This window comes from Lepidochelys kempii, chromosome 14 (genome assembly GCF_965140265.1).
Source record: "Lepidochelys kempii isolate rLepKem1 chromosome 14, rLepKem1.hap2, whole genome shotgun sequence".
NCBI classification, from domain to species: Eukaryota; Metazoa; Chordata; order Testudines; family Cheloniidae; genus Lepidochelys; species Lepidochelys kempii.
The window spans coordinates 15335166-15348586 of NC_133269.1; the positions used below are offsets into that span (position 1 = coordinate 15335166).

At 48.1% G+C, this 13421-nt stretch overlaps 1 protein-coding gene across 4 annotated transcripts in view; it reads left to right on the forward strand.

The window, feature by feature from the left end:
• The window catches only part of LLGL2 (LLGL scribble cell polarity complex component 2), a 62675-nt gene that overhangs the window by 18232 nt on the left and 31022 nt on the right, over positions 1 to 13421 (forward strand). The gene's annotated exons all lie outside the window — the stretch shown is intronic.

Sequence of the window (13421 nt, forward strand, 5' to 3'; positions counted from 1 at the left end):
TGGCATGGGCTAGCTGCCAGAGTACAATCCTGCCCAACCCCCAGAGGATGTACTTGCATGGGTGGCCCATGCTGCTGCAGCCACGTTGCTGTCTTTAGTGCACTAACTTGAGCAGAGCCAGTGCATGTCTGTTTACCAGTGGTGGGAAGCACCTACCCCAGCTGCTGTGTAGACCTGCTTTTAGGGCCAGATTAATCTTCTGTAGGCCCGGCGCCAAACATATCTGTGGGCCCCCATTGGAGGCAATGGAGCATGGCACACAGAGGTCAGTCCCCAGAACGAGTGGCCAGCCAGGGGCATGGCATGGAATGGCAAGGGCGGCCCCGCTCCGCTCAGCCCAGTGCGAGGGCAGTATTTACAAACCAGAAGTTGCCAGACGCACAGTGGTCCGCCCGGCCCTGTGCTGCCAGCATGCCCCTTCTCTTTTGAGGACTGGCCCATGCCGCGCCACACAACTCCCCTGCCCAACATGAACACCACCCCAACTCCCTAAGGCCACAGTCCCCCCGTGCCACCCCACCCCCCACCCCAGACTCACTCCCCCACACCTTGCATCCCGGCTGCACTCACCGGCCCTGCTGGGACCTGACTCTGCCAGGCAGAGCCGGCAGCACAGCCAGGGCTGGTCCCAGGGCAGGGAATTACTCCAGCCCCTCGGGAGGGGTGGGATCAGTCAGGCCAGGGTCTGTCCCGGCCAGGCTCCCTCAGGACCACTTGCCTGGAGGGGCTCAGCCAAGTGGTCTCGTCCCCACCCCGGGTCTCCCCTGCCCCCACGATTGGCCAGGCTTCTGCACCAGTCCCAGGCAGCTCAGCTCCGGGGAGACAGGCGGGGACCCACAGATGGTGGGAAGCAGAGACTGTCCGGAGCTGGAGGTGCACTGGGGTCTGGCCAGGGGGCAGAGAGGAGCCAGTGGGTGGGTCCAGGGGAGGGAGAGGAGCCCTCTGCCAGCCGGGGGGCAGGCCAAGCGGAGCAAGTGGTGGGCGGGGGGTAGCCAGTAGGCTGATGGGGTCTAGGGGCGCAGTGCTAGTGGAGCAGGCTGGGGCCCCTTCTGAGCAGGGGCCCAGCCCCATGGTGCCATTGGCACCATTGTAAACCCAGTACTGCCTGCTCTAACAGATTTGTACTACAAAAATAAACAGGAGCACTCCTGTGAATAAAGAGAAGGGGACAATTTCTTCTCTTGAGGCTGAGATGTATCCTCCTCCTTCACCCCGAAACAGAGCTTGTCATTCTATCAGTATGGGCACAAGCTAGTCCTCAGTTTGTCTAACTTCTTTCCATGCTGGGATGTATGTGCAGTACGTCAAAAGTAGAGTAGTAAGTACTGACTGATTAGTGTAAGGGAGAAAATTGAATGGGTAGTAGACAGAATCTTGGTGACAAAAATATAATGCCCTAATAACCTGGGGCACTGTCTGTTCCTATTTTGCTGACATTAGTATATCAATTGGAAAGCCTAAATTTTTGATGGGAGATGACAAATTTCTGGGATTTTTCAGAAACCAGGCAAATAGACATGGTCTCAGAAAGCATGATCTTGACATTTCCTCAAATGATGCTTCCTTTTCTGTGCTTATGGGATCTCCACACCTACAGTGTTGTGGTCCTCCAATTAAAATAGAACTGTATATTCTGGGATGCTTTCTTCCCCTAAAATCTGTCTTGTGTAGCCTTTGAATCCTTCCAGCTAGACTGCTCTGAGAGCCCTATTTCATTTAGTGGGATTATTGGACTCTGGCTTTGTGCGTTGGTCAGTATGAATGATTACAGCTATGGAGAAGGATTTTTTTTTTTTTTAAACGTTAGGTTTGGCTCCTTCTCCATCCCAGTTTAGCTGTATCTCCTGAGGGTTGTTTCTCATTTTAGACCTGTATCTAACGCCATCAAAACCCGGACCTGGCTGCTTCTTGCTCTTTGTTCAATATTAGATGTAAAATTCAGTAGTTCTGATGTTGGTAATTAGCAGTAAATCACTATAGCTACATACTCAAGTAATGAATTGGCTATGAGGGTGTAATCCCATTGAAATCAGTGGAGTTGCATCTTCTTATACCAGCAACGAATGGGGCTATTTTAAGGACATGCCTCCTGCCTAACTTGATGTAATTGTTCAATTGTGATTTTAAGCATTTTAAAGGCTTATGTCTCCCAGCTTGGTTCTGTCATCTCCTCCCTCTTCTGTCTGCACTCCAGAGTTTACCTGTTGTCAGAAATGGGACAATCCAGAAAATTTTGACGGCCTGAACTGTGCAGCCAGGCTAGCTTTCCAGCCTCTCTTCTATTAAACTCTTATAACAACATGTGCTCTTTAAATAATTGTCTTTCCACATTCTGTGTGGATGACTTGGCTTTGCATACCTCTCTCTGTATGACCAAGAACTACCCTTACTTGTATATACCTGTTGCAAGAATCTGTTTTTAGCTCAATAGGTAGCATAGAGTGAAAGGTTTGTGTACTTGACAATCTACTTTTTTTTTAAAAAGTTCATCCTGCTTTTAGCATAATATCTGATACCTTTGGCTCAGTCCCAATCCTGCAAGACAAAGCATGTTTAGACTGGCATTTTCTGATTAGATGATAGGTAACACATAGGTGAACCAGCCTGTCCTGCAGCTGAGTTGCCAAACTGGGTTATAGTAGAAAAGATATTACTCCACCCGCCTTTTCTTATGAAATTGGAAGCATTCCATGTCATTTATGGCAGAGATGTGCTCTGCATTTTTCCTTCTCTTTAACCCTCTTGCTAACTGGTGTGATGGATGGTTGATTTTAACTCGCTGAATAAGGAACTATGTCAAACAGATTTAACACCCACTGGCCTCATTGTTGTCTTCAAAGGGAGTATTTAACAAAGATGCAGTTCCTTTATTTTGCTTTGTCATAAAATGTTTGAATAGGAGTGCAGGGGAGGGAAAGGAGGAGGAACAGCTATGAGCCCAATCCATTCAACTTCAGTTTGGGTTGAGTCAGCTGTTAGCTATATTTGCTGCAAGAAAGAAATGGGCAAAAGTGAAACACCTCTGTTCACAAATGCTGCTGACACCAGGCTTCCTCTTGCCCTGAACTTGAAACTAGTTTTTGCAGTTTTAGGAGAATGAAAATGAAACCTCCTAGCTCACCTAAAAGAAACAAAAAGGTCCTTTTTGAGAAGGGGATGACATTGCTGTCACACCAGTACTTTATATGCACCAGTAAAAGGCTCTATTGTACTCTCATCCTCCCTTCCCCCACTAGAGGTTCACCTGCTGAACAGATTAAAGTACAGGCTGCTTTCATCAGCCAGACATGAATGAGGGAAAACAGGGACAGCCAAACAGCTCCTACTTTAGTTCTGGCTTCACTGCACTATTTGCAAGGAGAAAGAAATCCGCAGAGAGATCTTGGTTAATCAGTGGAGAGAGAAATCTGTATGCAAAGTCAGTGCCAAAGCTGAACACAGCAACAAACCTGCCACAATGTCCTTCCTGCCCTCTTGCCTACAGTAGAAACAACAAACAAACCTGGAAATGCACACCCCACACCAGTCATCAATGATGCATATTCAAATAAATTTATTTTATCCATTTTCCCCTCCTTTGTCTGTACATGGTCACACTTAAATTGCAGATGCCTTATCTTGTGTTTGTAAAGCAACAGGCACACCTGCCGTGCTGTTAAAATAAACCCATTCAACTGCAGCTAACTGTTTTGCACTTGTTGTGGGCAGGATATTCCTGTATCCTTGACACGCATTGGGACAGGGGTAGGCAACCTATGGCACGCATGCCAAAGGCGGCACACGAGCTGATTTTCAGTGGCACTCATGCTGCCTGGGTCCTGGCCACTGGTCCGGGGGGCTCTGCATTTTAATTTAATTTTAAATGAAACTTCTTAAACATTTTAAAAACCTTATTTACTTTACATACAACAATAGTTTAGTTATATAGTCTAGACTTATAGAAAGAGACCTTCTAAAAACATTAAAATGTATTACTGGCACGCGAAACGTTAAATCAGAGTGAATAAGTGAAGACTCGGCACACCACTTCTGACCCTTGCATTAGGATTTTTGTATTTGCAGCTGGGGGAGAGGAAGACACATGAACTGTATTTCCACTTTTTATAACCAGTGGCAAGCAAGTGTCTATCTTCCATGCATTTCTTTGCCCTTGGGCCTTGAGCTCCATTAAGTGGACCATATTTAGAAACTGAACAGGCAGAATGTGCTGATAGAATCCTCATAGTTTTATTTCTTGGATCAGGAAAATTTGGGAACAAAGACAACAAAGCTTGTCACTGCTGTTTAGATGAACAGCATCTAAATGGTCTTCTTGACAACCTCTTTTACAGCACAAAAATTACTTGTGTTGTATGTAGCACAGATGGAAGAGGTGAATTGATTTTAGAGGTCATGGAATCCAGAACGGCATAGCTGTATCTCTTATTGCGAGGTTGAAATGAACCCATGTGATAGACTTTCATTCTAAACAAGGTGTAGATGTCAGTTTTACCAACAGTTGGAATCATTTCTGTGCCTGGTGCCAGCTTATGCTTATCCTAAAGTTACAGAAATCCAGGGAAAAAGCATTTGTGGTTCTTAGTGCTGTTTTAATATGGTAAAATACCACTGAGATGAATCAGCTTGCCTTCTACCTCTGTAAATGTGGGTTCAAATGTGACCTATATCAGCTGTAGCATAAACATTATTAGCTTAGATTTGTGGTTGAATGTTACTGCACTCAAGATTCCCACTGAAGACACCTTCACCGTAGGTGGTAGTAAATGAAATAACTGTCTCTCTTGAATCACATGTGAGCAAACCTTACTTAAAAATAAAACACACACAGTCCTGTTACTGAACGGAATCAGTAAACTGAGGCTACACTATGGGGGGATATCGATCTAAGTTATGCAGCTGCAGCTACATGAATAACGTAGCTGAAGTCAACGTACTTAGATCTACCTACCGTCGGGTCCGCACTACGCAATGTCACCTGGAGACGCTCTCCCGTCTAATCCCCTTGCACTTCTCGTTCAGGTGGAGTACAGACAGGAGAGCGATCTGCGGTGGATTTAGCAGGTCTTCACTAGACCCGCTAAATTGACTGCCAGTGCATCGATTGCCACATGTCGAACCCTGGTTCGTGTAGACAAGACCTTAGTAATTGGGGAAAATGGGAGAGTATTGTATATTGTTTCAAGGTATGGGTTTAAATGAAATCTTAGGAAATATCACAGCTCTGAGATGCCACATTTCAAGTGATAAGGATTCAAACTATCTTAAGCAGAAAGGAGTGTTTGTCCTCAGATAATACTGAGCACCTATGTAGCACACTGTACTGTAAGCTACTTTATATACAGAATCAGTCCACTTTAGGGTGGAGCAATGTTTCCTTTCTTTCCTGCTGGTATTGGATTAACCAAATCAGGTAATTGAGGGTTGGTAGAAAGTGTTGCAGGGACTCGTATCTGTGGTCCTTTATTCCAGATTTATTTTCCATGGTCACTCTGTGAAGCTAGTCCTGTAACAGGCTAAGGCCTTCATTGCCAGACTTGCTCCTTGTGCTCGTGTGCTGTTGCCCACATTCCTCTCAGAAGGACATGTTTGCATTCCAGACCATTTGCCACCTAATCTTCACTACATTTTTTAAAAAAGAAGAAAAAAAAAAACCTTGAAATGTTTTTCCCCTTTCCTATGGCTTGTGGTACCTTTTTTGAACTCTTGGTCACATCACAGAGGAAACTGACTGTACACAGAATAAACAAATGAGAGCATGGAAGCGCTCTTCAGTTTGAGATGATGCTTCTAACACTAGGCCCCATCTATTAGAAAAGGTTTGTGTGTATACTATACCAGCGAGAATGCTAAAGGAAATGCAGTTTATACCAGCAAGAATGCTTTTACTGGTATAAATTAAGTCTTTTCCCTGCCCTCAGAAAGGACCTTTTTGCCAGTAAGACTGCATGTTCACTAGATCTTTTACCAGCGCAGCTATATCCGTTAGGGGTGAGATTCTCCCTCCCTCTCTTCCCCCCCCCAATCCTAACTGATGTAGCTATGCTGGCGTAACTTCTAAATGTGGGACTAAGGGCTTGGCTACACTTGCGAGTTAGAGTGCATTAAAGGAGCTCCGGGTTCACTAGCTCACTACCTGTCCACACTGGCAAGGCACGTAGAGTGCTGTGACTCCGCAGCTAGAGCACTCCTGGCACTCCACCTCGGCGAGTGGAATAACGTTTTGTGCGCTCCTGCTGGAGCGGCGCCAGGGTGGACACGCTGGTCTGTTAGTGCACTCTGATCGGCCTCCAGAAGTGTCCCACAATACCTGTTCTAGCCACTCTGGTCATCACTTTGAACTCTACTGCCCTGCCCTCAGGTGACCAACCGTCAGACCCACCCTTTAAATTCTCTGGGAATTTTGAAAATCCCTTTCCTGTTTGCTCAGCAAGGCTTGGAGTGCTCTCAGTGAATCTTTCCAGGTGACAATGCCTCCATGCGCCAGGCGATCCCCAGCATGGAGCAATGGTGAGGTGCTGGATCTCATCAGTGTTTGTGGGGAGGAAGCAGTCCAGTCCCAGCTGTGCTCCAGCCGTAGGAATTACGATATCTTCGGGCAGATATCAAGGGACATGATGGAAAGGGGCCATGACCAGGACACACTCTAGTGCATGGTTAAAGTGAAGGAGCTGCGGAATGTCTACCGCAAAGCCCGCGAGGCAAACAGCGCTCCGGTGCTGCCCCTGTGACCAGCCATTTCTACAAAGATCTGGACGCGATACTTGGGGACAACCCCACCTCCACTCAGAATACCACCATGGGCACTTCAGAGCCCAGTTCAACAAGGCAGGAGGAGGAGGAGCAAAGTGGGAGCGAGGGTGCTGAGGTGGAAGAAGACACCCCAGAATCCCTAGATGCATGCAGCAAGGAGCTGTTCTCAAGCCAAGAGGAAGGTAGCCAGTTGCAGTGGCCGGTGCTGAGGGAAGGACAAACACCAGATGAGGTTCCCGGTAAGCAGCTTTTATTTTGGGAAGGAAGTTATTCGGTGTGGGCTCTTGGGGCGAGGAGGGTTAGGGCTGCATACATGCCTAGATGCAGAATAGGGAGTTGATGTGCTCTCATCGCGGTAATCTGCCTCAGTGATCTCTTCAAAGGTCTCATCCAGAACTTGGGCAATGCGCTTGTGCAGGTTTCTTGGGAGAGCCACTGTGGTCCTTGTCCCAGTAAGGCTAAATTATCTGCGCCACTGTGCTGTGAGGGGTGGGGAGACAATTGCTGCACACAGAAAAGCTGCATATGGGCCAGGGGGGAAGTTGCATTGCAGTAGAAGACCCTCCCTTGCTTCCCAGGTCACCCTCAGCAGCAAGATATTTTCCAGGATGAACTCCTGTGGAAAATGTGGGGACAGTGTTCAGTATAGGGGCCCCCTGCTGCTGTTGGCTCTCCCCAAGGCACAGAAACCCAGAGGACAGTACAGCCATGAAACAATCGGTCACGTTTGACCCTGTGCTTATTCACCATTTTGGGGCTCCTGTGGGTTATGTGCACTTGCTTTGGGACAGGCAAATTTATGCTACGGGCAAATTTATGCTATTGTGTAGACTGTGCTTGCCCTTAAGTACGCAGGAATCATTGCTCTGTCTGGTGTGAACCTCTGTTAAGCCTCTGTTAAGTGTTGCATTTTGCCTTTACAGATGCAACCTTGAGATCTCAGCCGTGCATGTTATCACCGGCCGAAGGACTCCAAAAAATCAGAAAGAGGCCATGTAGAAGCAAGGAAGACATGTTGCATGAAGTAATGCAGCATTCAAGTAATGAAAATCAACAAGTGCAGGAGTGGCAGGACAGTGAAAGGAGGATCCACCAGCAGAATGAGGAGCGCCGGCACAAAAGCTACGACCCTTACCCACTGCACTCAACCCCTATCACCGTGTAGTATAGACATCCTGAAGTGCAGCACTCCTTGCGCAGCACTCCAGACAGGAACACTGAGTATGATAACAGGACATACGCAAATCCCCACCCCACCCCCTTGCCCTTTCTGTTTCCTAAGCAGTTGTGTTTCTTTTCAATAAATGGATTTTTTGGCTTTGAAAACATTCTTTATTTTTGCATAAAGTAAAAGATACCTTAGCCCAGGAAAGAAACAGGCACCGCAAGTCAGCGCAGTGCAAACAGATTCCTGCTAGCATTGGAACCACTGCACTTAACTCCCGTGCAGGGCTCCAGACATTCTGGAGGCTTTCAGCCTCAAATTGCTCCCTCAAGGCATCCCTAATCCTTGCAGCCCCATGCTGGGCCCCTCTAATAGCCCTGCTCTCTGGCTATTCAGATTCAGCCTCCAGGTGTTGAACCTCCGAGTTCCATGCCTGAGTGAATCGTTCACCCTTCCCTTCACAAATGTTATGGAGGGTACAGCACCCGGATATAACCACGGGGAAGTGGTCATCGGCTAGGTCCAGCTTCCCACACAGAGTGCCAGCGGCCCTTTAAACGGCCAAAAGCACACTCCACAGTCATTCTGCGCCGGCTCACCCTGTTATTGAACCGCTCCTTGCTGCTGTCAAGGTTCCCTGTGTAGGGTTTTATGAGCCACGGCATTAAAGGGTGGGCGGGTCTCCAAGGATCACAATGGGTATTTCGACTTCCTGTACGGTGATTGTCTGGTCTGGGGAAAGTCCCGGCTTGCAGCTTCCTGAATAGACCAGTGTTCTGAAAGATGCGTACGTCATGACCTTTCCGGGCCAGCCTGTGTTAATGTCAGTGAAACTCCCACGGTGATCCACAAGCGCCTGGAGAACCATAGAAAAATATCCCTTCTGATTAATGTATTCAGAGGCTAGGTGGGCTGGTGCCGAAATTGGAATATGTATGCCATCTATCGCCCCTCTGCAGTTAAGGAAACCCATTTGTGCAAAGCCATCCACAATGTCATGCACGTTACCCAGAGTCATGATTCTTCTGAGCAGGATGCGATTAATGGCCCTGCAAACTTGCATCAACACGATTCCAACGGTTGACTTTCCCACTCCAAACTGGTTAGCCACCAATAGCTGGTACACCACTGGTAGCTGTGTGGAGTTGCTAGCTTCCAAATTGCAATAGCCACCTGCTTCTCCACCGTCAGGGCAGCTCTCAATCTCGTGTCCTTGCGCTGCAGGGTGGGGGTGAACTCCTCACACAGTCCAATGAAAGTGGCTTTTCTCATCCGAAAGTTCTGCAGCCACTCCTGTTCATCCCAGACTTGCATGACGATGTGATCCCACCACTCAGTGCTTGTTTCCCAAGCCCAAAAGTGGCGTTCACGGCAGTGAGCACATCCGTGAATGCCACAGGCAAACTCATGTCATATGCGTTACTTGAGTCAATATCCTCATTGGAGCCCTCACTGTCACTTTGGATCATAAGGAATAACTCGCCTGCAAACGTGACATGCTGGCAAGACTCGCCAGCATGTCACTCCTCAGCAGTTCAGGTTCCATTCCCGCAGACCGAAAGGGAAGACAACAAAAAACGTTGAAAGATGATGCCAAATGTGGATGGAAGCACAAGGATCGCTGGGATGCAAACCGATGCATCACGGGGCATTGGGACAGGACCCAGAATGCCCCCCGCCCCCTTCCCATAAGCCACAGCGACAGAATGGGAAGAGGTGCTCTGTGGGATAACTGCCCATAATGCACCGCTCCCAATGCCACTGCAAATGTGGCCACGCCAGTGCGCTTGTAGCTGTCAGTGTGGACAGACTGCAGTGCTTTCCCTCTGTGCTCTCCAAAGGTGGGTTTAACGCCCAGCGCTCTACACCTGCAAGTGTAGCCATGCCCTAGGTAAAGGGGCACTCCATTTGTTCTCTGACTTGTCCTGTGGTCTGTTTTAGAAATGACATCCCCTCTGGAAGCCCACAACCTACAGCTCTCTTCAGATCTAATTGTAGTTACTATCTTAAGACCACATAATGTTCAGATATCCAGGGTTTGAGCCAACTGTACACTGGCACTTCTGAAGACTAGAATCTGAGCTGTTTTCAAATTGCAGTAGTGCCATAGTTGCTGAGTGCAATTTTAAGGAACTGTTTACTCTGTAAACACTTTACATAGGTGTTTATATTCAGTAAACTATTTATGTTCCTAGGTAGATAGTACATATCCACTCCAAACTGTGTGTTTTGGTGTAAGAATGTATTTATGGCAGTCACTAAAACCAAACAAGCTGCTTTTTGTGCTCTTATCCGCTTGAGTTGTGAACATGTCTTTATAATCAGTACTCTGAGCTAGTTTGATATGGCTTGATAGGCCTCTAAATAGTATGAATAAAACCCACAGTGTCCCCTCCTATGTTTGGGAATTGGATCCAGATTCACCAGTTTTCCCAACTGCCCTGTGGGACGCTGCCTTCTTGGCTGGTATGTTGAGTCCATTATGGGAACTTGCCATAAGGCTGCTAACAGGAATTGATATACAAGCTATACATAAGAGCATAGGTGGCGAGCTATGAGAGCCTGTCGTGCCCTTGCTCCACCAAAATTCAGGAATGTGGGCCCGGCTCCACCAATGTTTGGGTTTATATTTTCAGAGCCATCCTGTCATAGAATCATAGAATATCCGGGTTGGAAGGGACCTCAGGAGGTCATCTAGTCCAACCCCCTGCTCAAAGCAGGACCAATCCCCAATTAAATCATCCCAGCCAGGGCTTTGTCAAACCTGACCTTAAAAACTTCTAAGGAAGGAGATTCTACCACCTCCCTAGGTAACGCATTCCAGTGTTTCACCACCCTCCTAGTGAAAAAGTTTTTCTTAATATCCAACCTAAACCTCCCCCACTGCAACTTGAGACCATTACTCCTTGTCCTGTCATCCGCTACCTCAGAGAATAGTCTAGAACCATCCTCTTTGGAACCACCTCTCAGGTAGTTGAAAGCAGCTATCAAATCCCCCGTCATTCTTCTCTTCTGCAGACTAAACAATCCCAGTTCCCTCAGCCTCTCCTCAGAAGTCATGTGTTCCAGACCCCTAATAATTTTTGTTGCCCTTTGCTGGACTCTCTCCAATTTCTCCACATCCTTCTTGTAGTGTGGGGCCCAAAACTGGACACAGTACTCCAGATGAGGCCTCACCAATGTCGAATAGAGGGGAACGATCACGTCCCTCGATCTGCTGGCTATGCCCCTACTTATACATCCCAAAATGCCATTGGCCTCCTTGGCAACAAGGGCACACTGTTGACTCATATCCAGCTTCTCGTCCACTGTCACCCCTAGGTCCTTTTCCGCAGAACTGCTGCCTAGTCATTCGGTCCACAGTCTGTAGCGGTGCATTGGATTCTTCCGTCCTAAGTGCAGGACCCTGCACTTATCCTTGTTGATCCTCATCGGATTTCTTTTGGCCCAATCCTCCAATTTGTCTAGGTCCCTCTGTATCCTATCCCTCCCTGCCACCATATCTACCACTCCTCCTAGTTTAGTATCATCCGCAAATTTGCTGAGAGTGCAATCCACACCATCCTCCAGATCATTTATGAAGATATTGAACAAAACCGGCCCCAGGACTGACCCTTGGGGCACTCCACTTGATACCGGCTGCCAACTACACATGGAGCCATTGATCACTACCCGTTGAGCCCGACAATCTAGCCAACTTTCTACCCACCTTATAGTGCATTCATCCAGCCCATACTTCTTTAACTTGCTGACAAGAATACTGTGGGAGACTGTGTCAAAAGCTTTGCTAAAGTCAAGAAACAATACATCCACTGCTTTCCCTTCATCCACAGAACCAGTAATCTCATCATAGAAGGCGATTAGATTAGTCAGGCATGACCTTCCCTTGGTGAATCCATGCTGACTGTTCCTGATCATTTTCCTCTCGTATAAGTGCTTCCGGAGAGATTCCTTGAGGACCTGCTCCATGATTTTTCCGGGGACTGAGGTGAGGCTGACTGGCCTGTAGTTCCCAGGATCCTCCTTCTTCCCTTTTTTAAAGATTGGCACTACATTAGCCTTTTTCCAGTCATCCGGGACTTCCCCCGTTTGCCACAAGTTTTCAAAGATAATGACCAATGGCTCTGCAATCACAGCCGCCAATTCCTTTAGCACTTTCGGATGCAACGCATCCAGCCCCATGTACTTGTGCACGTCCAGCTTTTCTAAATAGTCCCTAACCACCTCTTTCTCCACAGAGGGCTGGCCACCTACTCCCCATGCTGTGTTGCCCAGCGCAGCAGTCTGGGAGCTGACCTTGTTCGTGAAGACAGAGGCAAAGAAAGCATTGAGTACATTAGCTTTTTCCACATCCTCTGTCACTAGGTTGCCTCCCTCATTCAGTAAGGGGCCCACGCTTTCCTTGGCTTTCTTCTTGTTGCCAACATACCTGAAGAAACCCTTCTTGTTACTCTTAATATATCTTGCTAGCTGCAGCTCCAGGTGCGATTTGGCCCTCCTGATTTCATTCCTACATGCCCGAGCAATATTTTTATACTCTTCCCTGGTCATCTGTCCAATCTTCCACTTCTTGTAAGCTTCTTTTTTTATGTTTAAGATCCGCAAGGATTTCACCGTTAAGCCAAGCTGGTCGCCTGCCATATTTACTATTCTTTCGACACATCGGGATGGTTTGTCCCTGTAACCTCAATAGGGATTCCTTGAAATACAGCCAGCTCTCCTGGACTGCTTTCCCCCTCATGTTATTCCCCCAGGGGATCCTACCCATCAGCTCCCTGATGGAGTCCAAGTCTGCTTTCCTGAAGTCCAGGGTCCGTATTCTGCTGCTCTCCTTTCTTCCCTGTGTCAGGATCCTGAACTCGACCAACTCATGGTCACTGCCTCCTAGATTCCCATCCACTTTTGCTTCCCCTACTAATTCTTCCCGGTTTGTGAGCAGCAGGTCAAGAAAAGCTCCCCCCCAGTTGGCTTCTCCAGCACTTGCACCAGGAAATTGGGCATCCACCCTGGGCTCCACACTTCAGGGGGATGCAGGCTCCAGGGCGGCCTGGGGTGTTAGCAGGGGGCCTGGAGCCAGCAGCAGCAAGCAACCTGGGCCTGCTCCACTCCCGCCCTGCCTCTTCCCGGCCCTGCTCTGCCCCTTCCCCTCCCCCATTCTACCCCAAGTCCCCTCCCCGCCTCTTTCTGGTTTCCGTCCCCTCCCCAAAACGACACTGGAAGCTGGCTGGGCTGGGGCCAGGTCACTCACTGCTGCTGGCACCAGGCTCCCCGCTAGCCCCCCAGGCCGCCCTGGATCCCACGTGCCCCTGAAGCACAGGGCCTGGGTTGGTTTCCCCGGTCTGTCCGAGGGACAGGATGGCTCTGCTTGGACCTGTTCTGGGCATGACCAAAAATTATACAAACCTGGTACCTATGCATAAGAGGATGTTATACAGACTGACCTTTTTGGAAGTCTAACTTGACTGAAACTCAAGCTGTAATTATCAGTCAGTTTCAGCCATGAACT